Here is a 20,799-nt window from a genome sequence, read left to right on the forward strand (position 1 = left end):
TTTTTACACCTGCATCATCCAGCTTGCTTACAGAAATCATATTTCTAGCTAATTCAGGAATATGCAGAACACCCAGAAGTGTTCTAACCCTTCCACCTTGCAACTTCAAATTTACTTTTCCGTGACCAATGATTCTAGCCTTCCTATCATCCCCTAAGAAGACATCACCCCCATCGTATTTCTCATACTAGAAGAACTACTCTCTATGGGGAGTGAAGTGAAAGGATGCACCTGAGTCAATCAACCATTCCTCATGATCTACATCTGTACTTGAAGAAGCCAAGTACACATACCCACCTTCATCTGAGGTGGTTTTTGCCTCTACAGAAGGAGCATCATCAGACCCATTTCCTTTATCAGGAGATTTAGATTTATAGTCCCTTTTGTAGTGCCCTTCCTTTCCAAATTTCTAGCACACCACCTTTACAGGTTTTCCTGGAGATTTAGATCTCCCTATAGATTTAGATCTCCCACTCGATGACTTATTTTTGTTTCTATTCTGGGACTGTCCTCGTACAGACAAGGCATCACCATTCTGGCTCTCCATATTTTTCAGTCTTATATCCTCCATCAGCAAGGATGAGACTATTTCATCAAACTGTAAGGTAGTTGCATTGTTACCTATTGCAATAACCAGACTATCCCATGAATCTAGTAGAGAACACAACAAACTAATGCACTTATCTTCATCTAAAATTTTAATATCAACAGATGTTAACTGACTTACCATAGTATTAAATGCATTCAGATGCTCTGTCACCGAGTCTCCATCATTCATCCTCAGGTTATATAGCCTTTTCTGTAGGAACAATTTATTCACCAGAGACTTAGATTGGTACAAAATCCATAACTTGTCCCACAAAGCCTTTGCCGTAGTTTCCCCTGATACATTCTGTAATACTGAATTTGAGACACACAATTGTATTGTGATCTTTGCCTTCCCATCCAACTTCTTCCATTATTCAATGGACACTCCCATTGGTTTAGTACCTAGATCTACCACGATCCACTGATATTTATCCACCAACAAATCCTCCATCTTGAGTTTCCACAACTCAAAACTCTTACCATTAAATTTCGCGATCTCTATCCTTCCACTGCTCACCATTTTCTTTCACCACTAGAATCGATCTCGCAGATCTCCCACTGAACGAGGTCTACCATAGGCCCGAGCGAAACCCCTTAGCAACAAAGGCATCCCCTTGAAGCCAAAACTGCTTCGATAACAAATGTAGGTTTTAACCCCATACATAAATTACTTGCATACGAATTCTAAAACATAGAAAATAAACAATGCGAGAGCATAACACATAAAACACATATACATGGAGATTTTCCCCTAGATCCCAAAACCGGGACTACCAACTTGATTTTTCATTATATTCCTTTCAATGTTAAAATACATATTTATACATGCTGAGGCATCCAATACCATGGACCGAAAACCATCGCGTCCAAAAACATGTGCGAAAATTATGAACAAAACCATAGGTGGGTCCGCCCATCCTAGCATAGGGTCCAAAGCCAAAATTTTCAGGGGCGCTGCCCCGGACCCCATAAAGTGGGGTTACGGGTATGCCTCAAACCCCTTGTGACCACCCATCACTACATAATCGGAGCAACGAATGGGGGCTCCGCCCCCCTTCTAACCCCCAGTTAACTACGTGGGCTAGTCGTGGAAAGAATAGAACACAACCCAACATGTTTTTCATGTTCTGGTAGTCTCTTAGGTTCTTAAGGAGACATTGGTTGTTGTAAAACTTTATGCGGTCTCTAAGGTAGTCCCCAGCTCCTTGTCCCAAGATCCCATGAGTGCCCTCAGTGAGAGGATGATTGCTGATAGGGGTTTCCTCAGTGATTCTTCGATTGTTCCCGTGCACTTCCCCTCCATGTGTCTGGTTATCCTCGCGAGTAAAGGTATTCTTAGTCTCCCCTTCTTCATCTTCAGGCTGGCTTCCCAACCCTTCGATAGATAGTATTTCGATAGTGTCTGCATAATCATCCAGGGCTAAGCCAATTAACTACAATATGGAGTTAACTAGGACACCCTGACGCATATGTTGAGGGTTGGAGGTGTGAGAGTTGGCTAGGGAGTTAGTGGTGTGGATACATCTTAAAGCCCTTGCGAATTGGCCTGTGATAGGGTGCAAAGCCCTGAGTTGTTCATTAGTGACTTTGTACATGGGAAGTTCCTCCCCTCCAAGGGTGTCTTCAAGGAGGGGAATATGAGCTTCTTCCTAGAGCAGTTTTTTTAAGGATGGCCTGAATGGAGGGTTATACCATACCTCAAGGGGCGTGGGAGGCCGAGGTTGATTACTTACTTGATGGGAAGTCTCTGTGTGAGGAGGGATTTTAGTGCTTTCCATGGCCCTCCTTCTAGCACCAAATTTGTTGATGGGCTGGAATTTATCACCGACAGTCAAGGGGATCTCTCTGGTGTAGGTTTCCAACTAGAGCCTGCACTGAGTGTGTTGGAGATCCCTTCTGGCATGTAGGCCTGACTACCGTTCAGTTTTGTATAGCTAGCTTCAGATAGAGGTGTGATATAAACTTAGTAGAAGGTATGAGTTTTAAGAAATAGAAGAGAATAATTGGAAATTATCATGTATCATATATATATGCCATGAATAGCAAGAGATAAACCACACAATTTCATGTAAAGTTACTATTAATAGGACTTTAAACAAGACTTGTGAAAATTAAGTAGATATTGCTTAACAATTGCAAAATTAGTTTACAATAATCAACCATTTACCAGCGTATATAACCGTGCAATCAAAAGAAAGATTATACTAATACCTAAAGAAATAGTTCATTGGCATGCGTATAGAGTGAAATAAACCAAATACCATTCATACATAGAAAAACCAGATTTCAGGTACGAAATAGCATGTGGAGCGACCATACATCAAAAGGCTTTCAGGAACATTCAATCCGTCAAGTGAAGAAAAATACTCATGGCACCAACACATAGATATTTGAAGCATTCAATAGTGAAAACATACAATTAACTCTTGTATTGAGTAGAAGAACCACACTTCTCTTAAGAAATATGTATATTACTATCCAAAAGTCATTCGCTCAGGAGCCCTTTCAAATGAGATGTGAGGTTACATTTATAGGATGAGAGAGACCTTTGGTCTACTATTGACTCTTGGACTTCCTAGTGACCTTTCAACAACCAAATGACTCTTCGCATTCTAGGTTAGCTTTCATGTTCATAGAGTATTTCGTGCTATCATAGTACACAAAAAATGTAATTGGCTATCGTCCTAGTTGACTAAGCTACAGATAGCAAGTTCCTAAATGCTGAGCCTGAGATTTTCAGTCAGGTAAGTGCACCATATGTTGTATTCTACTGCGATGGAAGAGATTGGTTGCTGGCCATCATCATTTCGGTGTAAGCATTCTAGTGCATCTAGGATAAGGGTATTTCACTTGGCACATATATGATTGTTCAGGGTACCCAACTTGGTGTAGAGCCTCACTAGTTCCACAATGTAATGCTTGATATTTTCTGCTGAGACTGGCATACCTTTTGTGTAGGCAACTTGTCTTTATGTTTCCACGATTTCTTTCACCTCATGGTTGATCTCCTCCTGATTTCTGACCTATCCAATTTCTCCTATAGAAGGGTACCCATGTAGTTGGATCACAGATTCCAGACTACTGAACAATTTCTTGTAGGAAGCCAACACCCTTTCTGCATCTTTAACCAATTTTTCTCTAAACTGCATTTTGATACAAAGCTGGACCCTGGTATTCTGCATAGCAATCCAATCTTTCCTGGGGACTACTGCCGAGGCTTCAGGGTACTTTTCAGACCACTCATGTATTTTATCGAGGGCAGTCATGCCCTCTTTGACCATGGCAACCCTTTCCTTTGAGTGAGTTTGAATAGCCACTATGGGAGCTATAGTGTGGTGCAGTTTTGCCATCTCCTCATAAACTACAACCACAGTCTCCCCCAGGATCTTTTTTTCTAATGCGACTACCATTTGGAAATCAGTTGATCCTATATGTAGCAAGCGGAGTGGCATGATTTCCTCCTCCAAGTTCCTCTTCCCTTGTACTGCTACGTTATCCCTTTGCTTCAATGCATATAACCTGTTTTGCAAATCTACAATTTGTTTACTCATTTGGGTTATGTTGTGTTCTGTGGCAGCTACGAATGTTGTACCGGCAAAGGCAATCATTAGCGGGTTTGATGTGATATTTGGCATGATATTTGTTTCCGTAGTTACCGACAATGGGTCAGCTAGGTTTCGGCTGCAAGATCTCTTCCTCTACTGTATAATCTTGAGGTTTACTTCATCAAATGTGATTTTAGTCATATTTAGAACCTCTTCCTCTGGATCTTCTGAGATGCCTAGCTCTTAGAGGGGTAGGTGTCTACCAGTGAGGGGAGTAATGGGAGGTACATCCAAAGGAGGAAGCTCACTCTGTCCTAAGCTTGGATCAACCACCCTGCTCATCTCTCCTTGTTCAATAACTACCCTTTCCTTCTCCCTGTTTGCCCTAAGCTCCTCCTCATGTTGCCTCTTTTCCCTTTCTGCTAGTGCCCATTGCCTTTCTAGCTCTTCTTCAATATTGTTCACTTCCTATTCTAACCTTTGTTGTTCATCTTGTTTTTTCCTCATAGCTTCTTCTGCTTGTCTCTTCTTTTCAGCCTCTTCTTCCTTCCTTTTCTCTTCTTCATATTGTACTCTCTTTTCCTCTTCCTGCCTCCTTTCTCATCTTCCTACCTTTTCTTCTCTATCTCGACCTAGATTTGGGTGTCAGGTTCCTATGATTGTTTTCTTTCCAATTCTCTTTGCGTCTTTAGTTCTCACTTCTTGCTCACTAGTTTGGCATTTCTTTGTATGAGTGTAACTTCCTCTTCCTCTCTGTCACTTATAGGATCTTCCGCTTCTTTTGCTTTTCGCTTCCATGATGTCTCAGCTCTCTTCCGTGTTCCTTCTCTGAGGCTTTCATCATCCTGGAAATAATCAAGGAGTTCATCTTCTATGGCCTGTTGCTCACTGGGGCTGATCTCCCTTGTGGAGTTATACTAGTTCCTAATTCCATCCTTGAGGTCCTTCATGGTGTGGGCATAAGACCAACTAAATTTTTCCTTCTTACAATGGGTAGCTACGATCTTTTTGGGGTCATACGTTCTATAATTCAGGGTCATGAGATGGCTCCCGTTAAGCTCTTCAGCTTCTGCTTCCACCTACTTAAAGTTTTATACTATGTACGCCCCAATAGTAAGAGGAAAAGGTGGCAAAGGTTTCTTCTTACCTTTGTGTAACACTTTCGAGAAACCTTGTTTCATCTAGTAGCAAACCTCTCATAGAAGAGTCCTATCTCTAACGCACTTGGGTAGAGCATGCAAAGCTTTATGAATAGCAAACACCCTGACTATTATTCCTTCATTGATAGGGAACCACTGAGCTACTTCAATTACGGTCCTGATGGCTCTTTTTGACATTCAAGGTGGATCTTCCCCGAACAACAATTGGTATAATGGGATGATAAATGTTTCAGATATTATATCCAATGTGGCTCTATAAGTCGTGTCCCAGAAGACCTTATAGTAGCAGTGGAAAAGTAGGGGTATAGATGAGTCCCAATTGTAGCTCCAATGTTTGAAGTGGGACCTCGAACATACAACGTCAAGGAGGTACGAAGAAATATAAAATTCTAGGGGTTTCTCGGGAGTTGGGTTTTGGGCATCGACTATGTTGGTCCTCAATGATGATGACAAGATGGTCCCCTAATTGAAAATAATTCCCTAAGTGGCGATGACATACATGAGTGGGACCCACGCTCCATAAAACACATCGTAGTCTACCTTGCCATATAGTCGACATATTATTGTAGCGATTAACTGATATACCATATGTAATCCTTCAGTCTTGTATGCCTGGCCTATCTTGACCTGGAATTTCGTAGGTTCTTGCCACCAATCCCTCAAGATGTTATTCGTCGGGGTAGTGAATCTCGCGAGTGACTTGGTGTTAAAAATATGCTACTTTTCAGGAAATTTATATTAGGCGATGATGTTCATGGAAACAATGGTGGCTATAGGTGCCCCATCATGACCCCTAATCATCTAGTCTTTTGTGCTTGTACACTGCAAGACCCATTCAATGATTTCAGTGCATGGGAATATTGGTAGACAAGCTGCCACTTTATGTAACCTTGACCGTTTCACATTGATATATACGTGAAAGTCCTCTTGTGTCTCTAGGATATCCCTCTTAGAAAATTCTTCATATATCTCATACTAGGAGAGCCTGGTGGTCTTACTTATGTTGCACACTATATCTGTGAAGATAGATGGTTGTTCGTCTTCATCTATTTCCCATGTCGTGCTTCCTGATGCACCTTGAACTCTTTTAGTAGTCAACTGACCCATATCGTCTTCAAAATAGGAAATGGATATGCACTCGAGCTCAACGTCTCCTGGCATGTCGAAAATGCAATCCCATGATGAGAGAGAGGGCATGACCATAAATTAAAAATACCAAAAGAAATCTTAGCCAGTGAGAGGAAGCTCGCGGGGATGAGCGAGTCATGAGGTATCTCATGAAAAACAATGCGATAGTGTGACTGAGGTCACAGGTCAAGTTGCACAGGGGCAGATCATGGGTAACACAATCGATGGAGGAGTCGCGAGGCCACAATGTAGGAGGTCACAAGGAAAGAGGAGTTGCGAGGTCGCAATGGTAGGAGGTCATGGGGAAAGAGGAGTCGCAAGGTCACAACAGTAGGAGGTTGCGGGGAAAGAGGAGTCGTGAGGTCGCAATGGTAGGAGGTCATGGGGAAAGAGTTGTCACGTGGTCATGGAGCCACTCAGTCGTGGAGGGAGGGATATTGCAGCCGCAGGGCGTGCGACTAAGGTTTAGATTGTCTTAGAGGAGGCCTTGAATGACTTTGGGAAACCCGGGTCACTTTCAGAAGGATAAAGCCTCGGTTTATTGATCTAATAAGTAGGATCAAATGTAAGGAGAATTGAAAACTTGAGTGAAGGAGCAGCGGAAGGCTAGGGTAATTTATGAGGCACAAACAAGAAGGAGAGCTAAGTAAAGGGCTAAAACCTGGGGCAGGAGGTAAGCTAGAGGTTAGAAGATGTAGTTTATGCAATTTGGAAGAAAATAATCATTGTGGGAGGGAGAACCATTACTTACCGGAGTCAGACGCACGCGTGAAGTCAGGTCGGAGGGATTTATTTCTTCTAGTGCGACCAACAGTGCTTTGTCAAATGCGACTAGGGTGCCCTCCTATTTATAAAATCATCGGATGTGTGGAGGTCGCAAGGGTCGTGAGGGGGTATATTGCAACCTTACCACTCATGGGTCGTGAAGTCACATGGGTCACGAAGTCGCGTTGGAGGATGCGGATAGGAAATGAAACCTTGCGACCTTGCAAATTGTAGAGTCGCATAGTCGTGTAGTCACAAAACTGACTGATGGTAACTAAGGTGACTTTGCAACTTCACGAATCGGAAGGCCGCGAGGTCACTGGCTCACGTGGAATCTAGGCAGTCAGAAGTGCGACCTTGTGACTTTGCGACTGGCGAGTCACCGAGGTCACAAGGGTTGTCCTGGTCATAGGTATATGCTATAATCGTATTCTGATTATGCGACCCAGTCTTATCTCATGAACATGAAACTTGGATTAACTTAGCCAAAAATTTGGATTTCCCTCGGATTTAATGACACTGACGAACCTTCGAGAAGGGCCCAATGGTGCCGAAGCTTAGGCTTGATGCAGGGGTCCAAAATTTTTATGTTTACCTGGATTTTTGAAGTTGTTATCGCGACAACTACAATAAGTTCTTAAAACTACGATGATAAAAGGTATGAAAGACCAATGGGTAGAAATAGTAAATTTGATGGGGAAGGGTGATATTTATCAAGAGTATTCTGACAATATTATACAATTGTGGATCAAGTTTTTCAGAGGAAATATAAGGCTGAAACCAACCAGACGTGATGTGGTCACCAGAGACAACAAATCCTCAGGAGGGAGCATTACATGAGTTGAAATCAGCAATCTGTTGGAAGATTTCAAGAACGATATCTTGGGGACCCCAATGACACAATTGGATATCATGGAGGCCAAACAAAAGCAGGTTGAAGTAGAATGGATTCTAGCTATTTTTTGTCCACGTTGCAGAAAGAAACATAATCATAGATAATCTCCATTAGATATGATACAAACATGAGCCATTTGCACTCGGGATCATGCAATGGAAAGTTGTCCATCGCATCTTGGATTAAAAGTAGTTTTCTAGGAAGCAGAAGAGGAAGTGCAACTAGTATATCTACTGAACCAGCGCTGTCAATGGCAAACACGTCCAATAGGTATGCCTACAAAACTATCTTCATTCTTTCCTTCCTCACAATTTAATTCTCAGTAGTATTCAGGGGCAGCATGGCAAAGCCAGCCACCTTTATTTACTTTGCCACCTCAACCATTTTCTATGCCATCATGGCCCAGCTAATAAAATCGAAGTAATAATTTGCCAAATCTCTCTTACCCTCCACCATTCTGGCAGAACACCCCCTATTCCTCTCAATAGTCTCCTTCTACCTCACAAAATCAGAACTGGAAACCAAATTGGCAACGATCCATAAACCATCCTATGGGAACAGTTCCTCTACCTCAACCAACCTTACCAGCACCTTACATGTTGCAGCAAAATCCTCAACCTAATATACGACCGCAACTCCTAGCTCAATCCAACCCAAATCCTAACAACAACATACTGATCCAGTTAATACAAATTATTAAGAGTCTGGACCGTGAAGTTGAGTTGAGAGAATGTGATGAACTTAAGTTAAGATCTGGAGGTGTAATTTCTTTAGATGAGGGAAAAAATCTACAACCTGAAGTTAAATAAACACATCTGAATAAGCCTTTGACTGTAGATGACCAGTAAATAAAACAGGGTGGAGATACAATCATGAAGAAAGATCTCGAGCAAATTATAATTACTTCTCCCCCGTTCCCAGAAAGATTGATAATACCTCGACCAATTGAATATCCTGACTTTGATCTTCTGGATGAACTCAAAAATCTCTGGATAAAAATACCCCTCCTCCAGGCCATTCAAGATATTCCAATATATGCTAAAACCATTAAAGAAATGTGTGCAAAGAATCCTATGAGGAAAAAAAAAATAACACCAATTGTCCATTTCATCGGAACTTTGTCTGATTTATTACTAGGCAAAGAGACACCTATAAAATATGAAGACCTGGGGAATCCCATTGTCACAGTCCAAATAAATGGCCGCTCTTTTCCTAATGCTTTAGCCGACCTAGGGGCAGCCATTAACATTCTTACAACAGAAACTTGCGAAGTGCTTGGCATCACAACGTTAGAACCAACCACCACCCTACTAGAAGTAGCTAACCGTTCAATTATTAGGCCAGAAGGATCATTACAAGATGTGATGGTTTCTATGGACTCTTGGGAATATTTAGAAGATTTTTTTGTTATTAACCCTAGAAATCAACTAGATGGACATCCCTTAATACTGGGAAGGCATTGGCTACCAATAGCCGATGCTTATATAGGCTACCGAATAGGCAGTATGAAAATAACCAGAGGAAATGATGTAAAGAATCTAACTTTATACCCTCCTCCTCAGTGAAGCCTAACCATTGTAAAAACTAGGAAACAACCAGTAGCATATTTAGAAGAAAATATTCATTTACCATTGACTGTGCCAGAGGCTCTTGAATTCGAAAACCAAATAGAAGACGATGTCATTAACACCTTAATCAATCACCCTGCTACAATGTGTAATTTGAGATGTCACATGATTGAAGCAGTCCTTGATAATGATATTGAGGAAGATTCCTTGAGAAACATTAATGACCAACCGATACCAACAACCACTGTCTATAATAGCAATCCTATTGAAATCGAGCAAGGGAAAATCCTAAACATTAATAGTAATATGAGTAACGACCAACAATAGAAACCTATCCAAGTCGTTAGGAAATATAAAGCGGCTTTTGCATGGGACTACCCAGACATGAAAGGGGTTGAACCTCAGTTATGCATGCACCACATCTACACTAAAAGATATGCAAGACCCATTTGATAGCCACAGTGTAGATTAAATCCATATCTAGAGGATATTGTGAAAGAAGAGCTTCAAAAACTATTAGATGTGAATTTTATTTATCCTATATCTGATAGTAAATGGGTTTCTCCATTAGTAGTTGTCCCCAAAAAGAATGGAAAATGGCAGATATTCATTGACTACATAGAACTCAACAAAGCAACACAAAAAGACCATTTTCCCCTTCTATTTATCGTCTAGGTCCTAGATACACTAGCAAGAAAGAAATTCTTATCTTTCCTGGATGGCTTCAGTTACTACCACCAAATTCAAATTGCTCTTGAAGACCAGGATAAAACGACTTTCACTTGCCCTTCGGCAACATTTGCTTACAGGGTATTTCATTTTGGATTTTGCAATGCACTTGCTACATTCCAAAGAGCCATACTTACTATTTTTGCAGGAAGCCTTGATAACCAAAGTAATGGAGGGGTACATGGATGATTTCACACCTTACGGAAATGACTTTGATTAGGCATTACAAACATTGGAGAAAGTCCTAGAACGATGTATTGCTACTAGGTTATTCTTAATTCATGAGAAGTGTCATATGATGATGATAGAGGGCCTGATCCTAGGTCATTACATTTGAGCAATTGGAATTCAGGTAGATCCAACAAAGATACAAGTAATCATCTTATTAGCTACTCCCTGCACTCAAACAGAGGTACGTAGTTTTTGTGGATTTGCTAGATATTATTATAGATTTATAAAGAACTTTTCAGAAATTGCTGCACTTTTATATGCCTTAATAGGAAATGTTGATTTTACATGGACTGATAAATGTGACACTGCCTTTATAGATCTGAAATGGTTAGTATCCACAACACCAGTATTACGAGGCCCGAATTGGGATATACCTTTCCAGATTTCATCAAATACATTAGACATAGCCATTGGAGCTATTCTTAGCCAAGAAGAAGACAAGAAACCTTATGCTAAATATTATATCAATGAAAACCTAACTCTTGTTGAGTTGAATTACACAGTAACAAAAAAGGAGTTTCTAGCTATTATTTATGCTATCAATAAATTTAGACTCTATATAACTGGATACCCTATATTTCTATATACTGATCACTCTACCATTAAATATTTAGCCAATAAACCAATTATTAATGGAAGAGTGACTTTTTGGTTACTACTTTTGTAGGAATTCAACATAACTATAAGGGATTGACCAGGGAAGGAGAACCTCGTGGTAGACTTCCTCTCCTGAGTGCCAAGAACAGACGATACAGTGGCAGTAGAGGATCAGTTCCTGGATGAACATTTGTTTGTTGTGGCCATAAAATAGCCATGGTATGTAGATGTAGAAAATTACTTAGCAGTGGGAAAATTTCCCAAACATCTGACACCTAGCGAAAGGAAATTGATTGTGCAGTGTAGGACTCATTTCTCCTGGATTGGAGGATACCATTTCCACACGATAGCTGATATGCACATCCGTAGGTGCATCAGGAAGGACGAAGGTTATGATATATTATAAGCCTACCATGATGGACGTTGTGGTGGAAACTTTGTAGATCATAGAACTAGACATAAAATTATATAGATGGGCTACTACTAGCCCACTATTTTTAAAGATGTTAAGAAATTTTTCCAGGCATGTAATAGTTGCCAAAGGATGTGCCACCCTAGTCAATCTAATGAAATTCCCTTGCATCCATATTTGGTGATAGAACCCTTTGAGCGTTGGGCATTATATTTCATTGGGTCATTCAAAGCACCATCCAACCAAAAATCATATATATTGGTTGCAATAGATTACGTAACTAAGTGGGTGGAAGCATTAGCGTTACCAAGAGCAACATACGAAACTGTTATTAATTTTCTTTTCAAATTTTTTGTGTAGTATGACTTACTGAAAGAAGTAATTACAGATCAGGGACCATAATTTTTGGGTCACAAGATTGTTGCTACACTGAAAAATCATCACATCACATAGAGAATTACTTCTCTGTATCACCCACAGGCGAATGGGCAGGTGGAGAGTACCAACAAAGTTATCGAAGCTATTCTAACAAAGATAGTCTCATCAAATCGACGATACTAGACTGCTCAACTGCCAGAGGCCTTGTGGGTGTATCACACAACTTGGAGAAAAACTACTGGATACTCTCTGTATCAATCGGTATTTGGTAAGGAACCCATTTTTCCCATAGAATTTGAGATACAAACACTAAAGACAACCCAGGAAGTGGGACTGGATTTAATTGAAGCCCAAGTTAATAGGTTACATCAGATGAACGAATTAGATGAAATTTGGCTACTGGCTCTACAGAGTACGACACTTATTGAAAAACAAAGAGCCAATTGGCATGATGCCTTGATTAATAAAAAGACATTTCATGAGGCCGACTCGGCACTTCATTACGATTCTAAGTTTCAAGACTTCCTTGGCAAACTGTGGACTAGATGGTTAGTCCCCTATGAAATAAAGCAAGTACATGACAATGGCACTCTTACGGTGGCCACCATTGATGGGTCTAGTTATTCTTTTAAAGCAAATGGGCATCGAGTGCGCCTCTATGAAAAACAACTTACCAGAGAATATTTCTACTGGCATATATGTGAGGACCCCACCATGCAAGTTTTAGCTGTAGAAGGAAATCCTTCGGCAGCTTCATATTTATAAATTTTATTTCATCTCTATAAAATATGTAAATATGATTGCTGATTTGATTTGATTTTCTCTTTTTCTTTTCCTCTGCTTGTTTTGTTGCTCAGTTAATTGAATAACTATTGTTCAATCTATTGAACAACCACAGTTCATTTGAATTGAACAACACTTTCTTTCTTTTCATTGTTTTGTTGTTCAATCTACTGAACAACACTTTCTTTATTTTCGTTGTTTTGCCGTTCAATCTATTGAATAGTTGTTGTTCAATCTATTGAACAACAATTTCTCCTTTTCGTTGTTCTTCTATCTTGTTAATTGAATAGTTTTTATTCAATCTATTGAATAGTTGTTGTCCAATCTATTGAACAGACGTTGTTCAATCCAATTGAACAACACTTTCTTTCTTTTCGTTGTTTTGTTGTTCAATCTATTGAACAGTTGTTGTTCAATCTATTGAACAACACTTTCCTTATTTCCATTGTTTTGTTGTTCAATCTATTGAATAGTTGTTTTTCAATCTATTGAACAGCTGTTGTTCAATCTATTGAAGTACACCTTCTCTCTTTTTGTCGTTTTGTTGTTTAGTTAATTGAACACCTGTTGTTCAATCTATTGAACAACTTCTGTTGAATCTATTTAAGAGCCGTTGTTCAATCCAATTGGACAAAAATTTCTTTATTTTCGTTGTTTTGGTGTTCAATCTATTGAATAGCTAGTATTCAATCCATTGAACAACACTTCTTTTCTTTTTACGTTGTTTTGTTGTTCAATCTATTAAACAAATGTTGTTCAGTCTAATTAAAAACACTTCTTTTTGGGTGGTTTTGCTGTTCATTTAATTGAAAAGATGTTGTTCAATCTATTAAACAACACTTCTTTTCTTTTTGCGTTGTTTTGCTGTTCATTTAATTGAACAACTGTTGTTCAATCTTTTGAACAGATGTTGTTCAACCCAATTGAACAGCAAAATTTTTCCTTTGGTGATTTCTCTTCACTTATCTCAGCCCCATTTTTCTTTTGTTTCTCATTTTGTTTTCTTTTCATGGCATGAAGTACACTACTTTTATGAGGACAAATAATTTATGGATTCTATTAAAGGGAGTTAATACCATTAATGTTATGATCTTTAATAGGACAACTTCTTGATCACAGATTATTTCCAAGAAAAGGGAGACAATTATTTATATACTACTTTACTACATCACTTTCTACTGTACATGATACTGATTGATCATCTTAAATACCATGTTGGTTCCACCCTTCCTGGTTATAATCTTCTATGTCTGTAAAAAATAAGACTATGGGTATACTTTTTCTATTGACATGTTCAACTTCTTGCACCATCCCTACTCTTAAAGAGTATTGAGCCTCCATCTATTTATCATAAAAATGTGTAATAACAAAAAAAAATTGTTTTTAGATGGAGGATAGGGGGTATCATTATGAGCCAACCTACCATTTTCATAAGGTTGTAGAAAATTGACATTCCCATTATGGCCACCACACCAGGGTTATGATCCACTAGATAGCATATATATCCTTGGAACAGGAGGTGTCATCAAGAATCGACTTGATCACTTTTGTTACATCCCAGTGAATGGTAGTGTGGTCATCTGGTTACCATGCTAGCACACTGATCTCTTCTGTAGAACAACACTGGAACTCTCTATTTATAAATTGAGGATCCTAGATCATATGGGTTAAAAAGCAACCCTGTCGAGCCTATGGATGCCTGCTAGTAGCAGAGGCTTTGCTTATGGTATTGAAGTTATATATTATCGTCAATTATTACCATGATACCCTCTTCTTATTCTTTCTTTTTATTAGAGGAATTATTTCCTTAATTTTTCCCTGTTTAGAACCTTTGTGCATGAGATGATGCTTTTCGATCAATCGTATCATTCTCAGCTAGAATACTGTTAGCAGAGAATCTTTTTGGCATATTGTTGTCCTTTTCTTTCTCGCATAACTTATCATCAATACAATCATACTATCCCTTATTCATAACTATATTTACACACTCTGCTTTCATTATAACCATACCTCTTTCCGTCCTATCATTTATATGCGTACTCTGTTTCATTCAATATCGTATTGTTCATTCCCTTGCCTTGCCAATAGAACATCCCTTTCCCTGTCTACTTGGTCATAGGCGACCTCTCTTTTTGTCGGGGGGTGGGTGCATCCCAATTATACCTTTGCATGCACTATATTTATTCCACTTATTGGACTTGATATGTTGCTATGATATCCCACGATCAAATGACATGTGGTAGTATGATAGTCTGAGAATTAATATTTTTAATTATCATGGAAATTCTTCTTCACATTATGGAATTTAGTTGTTACATATACTTGTTGTTCCATTTTACCAAAGAAATTGTTGTTCTCTACTGCATTTTTCTTGTTGTGTTAATCTTTGAAAATTGTAGGGCAAACATCGAATATTTGAGCATTATGGGTGGAAAATCAGTTCACCGAGAGCGCTTGGTGTTGGAAATTTTTGATAGAGAGAGGGAAATTCTGGTGCGCATAGGATGGATGTCATATTTCACCATGCTTTAGGCCCATAGCAGTGAGATCACCCTCGAGGTTTTACAACACTTACAAAATGGGCAACCCACAGCAAAAGGTGTAAGAATAACAGTATCAGAGGCTGTGATAGGTGAAGCTTCCAGGTTGTCACCAGAAGGAGCAGTATGGTATAAAAGGCATGTAATGTTGCATGACACGGTGGAAATTTTCAAAGACACAGGTGAACAACTAACCCAAAAAGGCAAGGGCATTCAACCGTCCTCTCTGGGATAACCATGGTGCACATTGGCAAGTGTCGTCCAAAAGTACATTACCTCTGATGGTCGACAGGATGTGGTAAAACTAGGGCAACTTAAACTCTTAGCCATTTTAAAGCAAAATCTTACTGTCAATTTGCCATTTTTCTTAAATTTATTATTGCATGATACAAATGATAGAGTAAGATAGGCTAAACATGTTGATACTATAATCAGCCATCATGGTTTGATCAGACTGACTGTTAGTCATAGTCTTGCACAACTGAATTTAACTTGGGATATTATATAGTGCCACTATAGATTAGGCCAAACCCTGTAGTCGAAAATTCTGCAACCTTGGAAATTGGACAGCAGAACCTTGTTCCGAAGAGGAAAATAACTGCTCATACAGTAATAGGACCTCATAAGCGCAGGCGTTCTACGAGGCTAAACCAATTTAGAGGACTTTTGTAGATCCTCAGGGTAGCACTCAACGCCCGATAGAGACATCTAGTCTGATTACTGTACATGACTCTAAACCAGAACCAATGGAAGAAGGTAATTCTCAATCAGAATAGGGGGAAGAACATGATTCTGAACCTGAACAAAGGGAAGAACCCAATTCTCAACTTGAATAGGAGGAAGAACCTAATTCTAAACCACAATAGGAGGAAGAACATAATTCTGAACCAGAACAGGAGGAGGAACCCAATTCTGAAACAGAACAGGAGGAAGAACATGTTTCTGACCCAGAAAATGAAGCAGGGCCTTCTCAAACACCACCTATGAGCCCCCAAGATGATTTCTTGCAGGACTTTGAGGAAGGGATGGCCTAGGTTCTTGCAAATTTGAATGAATATATGCAACCTGGAGGATCACTTGACTAGAACCTAAACAAAGTTTAATCCTTAGGAGATTCTGGTCACATGGAAATTTTTCCTTCACCAGAAGCTGCGAACTAGGAAGATGAAGTGGACACAAAAATAATTCATGAATCTGATAGTTATTCAGATGACACGGTTATAGTGGAACATAGCCAAGATGAGCACCAAGAACGCTTAGATATAAAGCCTATTGATAAACATGTTCCTACATAGGATGCCTCTTAGAAGAAGCGGATAGCTGAAATAAAGTTAAGGAAGTTGAGGAAGAAATACCAGAAGCTTCAAAAGATGGTTAAGTGTCTACGTCGAAAATTAAAAAAAATTGCAAATAGGAAAACTCAGAGCATTATTCCTGAGTTAGTCACTATGGCCATACAAATAGAAATATGTGAAGGTAAGACAATAGGAACCCAGATTGAATCTATTTCTACTCAGACAGTTGCCACACAAACAGGCCCTCACATATATTTGATATATATTGCAGTTCAGACGGAGGAACTATCCTCTCACAATAAAAACACCCGGAAAAAGGAAATATTCAATGACACTCCATCAAGAAGTAATCCTATTCTTATAGAGTTATAAGAGGTGCTGGTATAGGCCCAACTTGCTTTAGCACAATGTAAGAAGGAGACAGTTCCTCTGCAAAAGTATCAGGTGTTGCAGAAGCAGTTCAAAGAATTTACCATAACTGAGAGTGAAGTTTTTGATAAGTTCATGCAGGAGGAAGAAAAGCTGAGGAGAGTAAAAGCCAAGCTAGATAAGGTTGTGGGTCATATTGATGCTATTTTCTCTTTATATTATGATGTCTTATCTTGCAGGGCTCCTCCTAAAAATTATGCTCTGTGTTTAGTAGAAAGATATTTACTGTTGAAAATTAAAGCTGTTAAGGCTAGCAAGTCAGTTGAATTAAAGACAAGTGACAAATTCATAAAATGTTGTAAGGAGCATGGGATAAAAGTCCAACGTCTTCTCTGTGAACTTTATTTGCATAATTTTTTACTAGAAGGGGAGGTGGATAATAATCCTAGCCCTTTTGTTGGAGACGTTCGGCTCTAGGCCTTCATTTCCTTCATAGGAAGTGAACTCAAGTGGTCCCGATCTTATAACACCTTTCAAAGGAAAGAACATGGACTGGGTTTGTGGGTAAGGATGGACCCTACTCAACCCTTGCATCTTCTTGTTAAACACAAGAGCCTCATGAAACAAGAGGGAGTAATTAAGGCTCTGGGGCCTATACATAAAGAAATTGGGTAAGAAGGAAGGATGCATTTCTTATTCATATAGGAAAGGTCCTTACTTGCATCCAAATAGAGATGGATGGCCTCTACCAATAGTGTCTGGAATAGAGAACCATTTTGCTACAGGAATTTTAAAGTGGTCGCAAGCCATTTTGTCACATACAGTAATATTTTCTTGAGGGAAGGACCATATTGGCTAGGATGTCGATTTAGGAGCCCTATTATTTGGTACCCTCCTGAAGGATACTATTCTAATCACGAGTTGCTTGAAGGTCATGAAGGGATAGCCTTTGAAAATTTAATACAAAAGCATGGTTTTAGGTTGCATAAAGGAAAGGTCTTTCCCGCTTACTCTTTAACAACATTACATAATAACTACTTATTTTCACGAGGACATGAAACAAGGTAAACAAGCGAGTATGTTGGGCCGTGCAACAGGTATGAATTTACTCTTGATTACAGTATCTTTTTCCTCATTTTAATGCATTTGTGCCATGATGTAATAAGGTTTTGACAGAATTTCGATAGAAAGTGAACGAAACTGCTTTCGATGGGATTTGGCTATCAAAACTAACTTTCATTGCTTTTTATGTAGAAATTAGTGAATGGAACAATTGTTGTTCAAACTATTGAACAAAAAAGGCTAAAAAAGGAGAAAAGAGTGCATATTGTGTGGTCAAATTAAGAAGAGAATCAGGACGATCAGCACAAGATGGAAGATTGTCTGATAATAGTATTTAGTTGTGAATTCCTCAAGATCTCCTGATCCTGAGGAATCACATTTATCTCTTTTTCCTCTTTGAGTATAAAAGGGGAAAAATGAATAGAATAGAGGAACTTATCTTTTTCACTCGTTTAGTTCAATTGTAATTTTAATATACAGAGCGTTATTCTGAAGGATACATCGTGCTGTAATTACATTTGGATTTGATGAATAATATATAATTCATGTTGTTTTGTTGTTCAATCTATTGAACAACACTTTCTTTATTTTCATTGTTTTGCTGTTCAATCTATTGAATAGCTATTGTTCAATCTATTGAACAACAATTTCTCTCTTTTCATTTTTTTGCTATTTAGTTAATTGAATATTTGTTATTCAATCTATTGAATAGTTGTTGTCCAATCTATTGAACAGACGCTGTTCAATCCAATTAAACAACACTTTCTTTTTTTTCGTTGTTTTGTTGTTCAATCTATTGAACAGTTGTTGCTCAATCTATTGAACAACACTTTCTTTATTTTCATTGTTTTGTTGTTCAATCTATTGAATAGTTGTTGTTCAATCTATTGAACAGCTGTTGTTCAATCTATTGAACAACACCTTCTCTCTTTTTGTCATTTTTTTGTTCAGTTAATTGAACACTTGTTGTTCAATCTATTGAACAACTTTTATTGAATCTATTGAAGAGTCGTTGTTTAATCCAATTGGAAAAAACTTTCTTTATTTTTGTTCTTTTGGTGTTCAATCTATTGAATAGCTGCTATTCAATCCATTGAACAACACTTCTTTTCTTTTTACGTTGTTTTTTTGTTCAATCTATTGAACAAATGTTGTTCAATCTAATGAAAAACACTTCTTTTTGTGTGGTTTTGTTGTTCATTTAATTGAACAGATGTTGTTCAATCTATTAAACAACACTTCTTTTGTTTTTGCGTTGTTTTGTTGTTCATTTGATTGAACAATTGTTGTTCAATCTTTTGAACAGATGTTGTTCAACCCAATTGAACATAAAAAAATTTCTTTTGTGTGATTTCTCTTCACTTATCTCAGCCCCATTTTTCTTTTGTTTTTCATTTTGTTTTCTTTTCATGGCATGAAGTACACTACTTTTATGAGGAAAAATAATTTATGGATTCTATTGAAGGGAGTTAATACCATTAACATTATGATCTTTAATAGGACAACTTCTTGATCACAGATTATTTTCAAGAAAAGGGAGACAATTATTTATATACTACTTTACTACATCACTTTCTACTGTACATGATACTGATTAATCATCTTAAATACCATGTTGGTTCCACCCTTCTTGGTTATAATCTTCTACGTCTGTAAAAAATAAGACTATGGCTATACTTTTTCTATTGACATGTTCAACTTCTTCCACCATCCCTACTCATAAAGAGTATTCAGCCTCCATCTATTTATCATAAAAATGTGTAATAACAACAAAATTTTGTTTTTAGATGGAGGATAGGGGGTCCCATTATGAGCCAACCTACCATGCTCATAAGGTTGTAGCAAACTGACATTCCCATTATGGTCACCACACCAGGGTTATGATCCACTGGATAGCCAAAATATACTTGGAATAGGAGGTGTCATCAAGAATCGACTTGATCACTTTTGTTACATCCCAGTGAATGGTAGTGTGGTCATCTGCTTACCACGCTAGCACACTGATCTCTTCTGTAGAACAACACTGGAACTCTCTATTTATAAATTGAGGATCCTAGCTCATATGGGTTAAAAAGCAACCCTGTCGAGGCTATGGATGCCTGCTCGTAGCAGAGGCTTTGCTTATGGTATTGAAGTTATATATTATCGTCAATTATTACCATGATACCTTCTTCTTATTATTTATTTTTATAAGAGGAATTATTTCCTTAATTTTTCCCTGCTTAGAACCTTTTTGCATGAGATGATGCTTTTCGATCAATCGTATCATTCTCAGCTAGAATACTGTTAGCAGAGAATCTTTTTGGAAAATTGTTGTCCTTTTCTTTCTCGCATAACTTGTCATTAAGCCAATCATACTATCCCTTATTCATAACTCTATTTACACACTCCGCTTTCATTATAACCATACCTCTTTCTGTCCTATCATTTATATGCGTACTCTATTTCATTCAATATCGTATTGTTCATTCCCTTGACTTGCCGTTAGAACATCCCTTTCCCTATCTACTTGGTCATAGAAAACCTCTATTTTTGTCGGGGGGTGGGGGGATTCCCATTATACCTTTGCATGCACTATATTTATTCCAGTTATTGGACTTGATATGTTGCTATGATATTCCACGATCAAATGAAATGTGGTAGTATGATAGTCTAAGAATTAATATTATTAATTATCATGGAACTTATGCTTGACATTATGGAATTTAGTTGTTACATCTACTTGTTGCTCCATTTTACCAAAGCAATTGGTGT

This window comes from Pinus tabuliformis, chromosome J (assembly GCF_031772625.1).
Source record: "Pinus tabuliformis cultivar Carrire ecotype Pingquan chromosome J, CPIR1, whole genome shotgun sequence".
In the NCBI taxonomy this organism is placed as follows: domain Eukaryota; kingdom Viridiplantae; phylum Streptophyta; class Pinopsida; order Pinales; family Pinaceae; genus Pinus; species Pinus tabuliformis.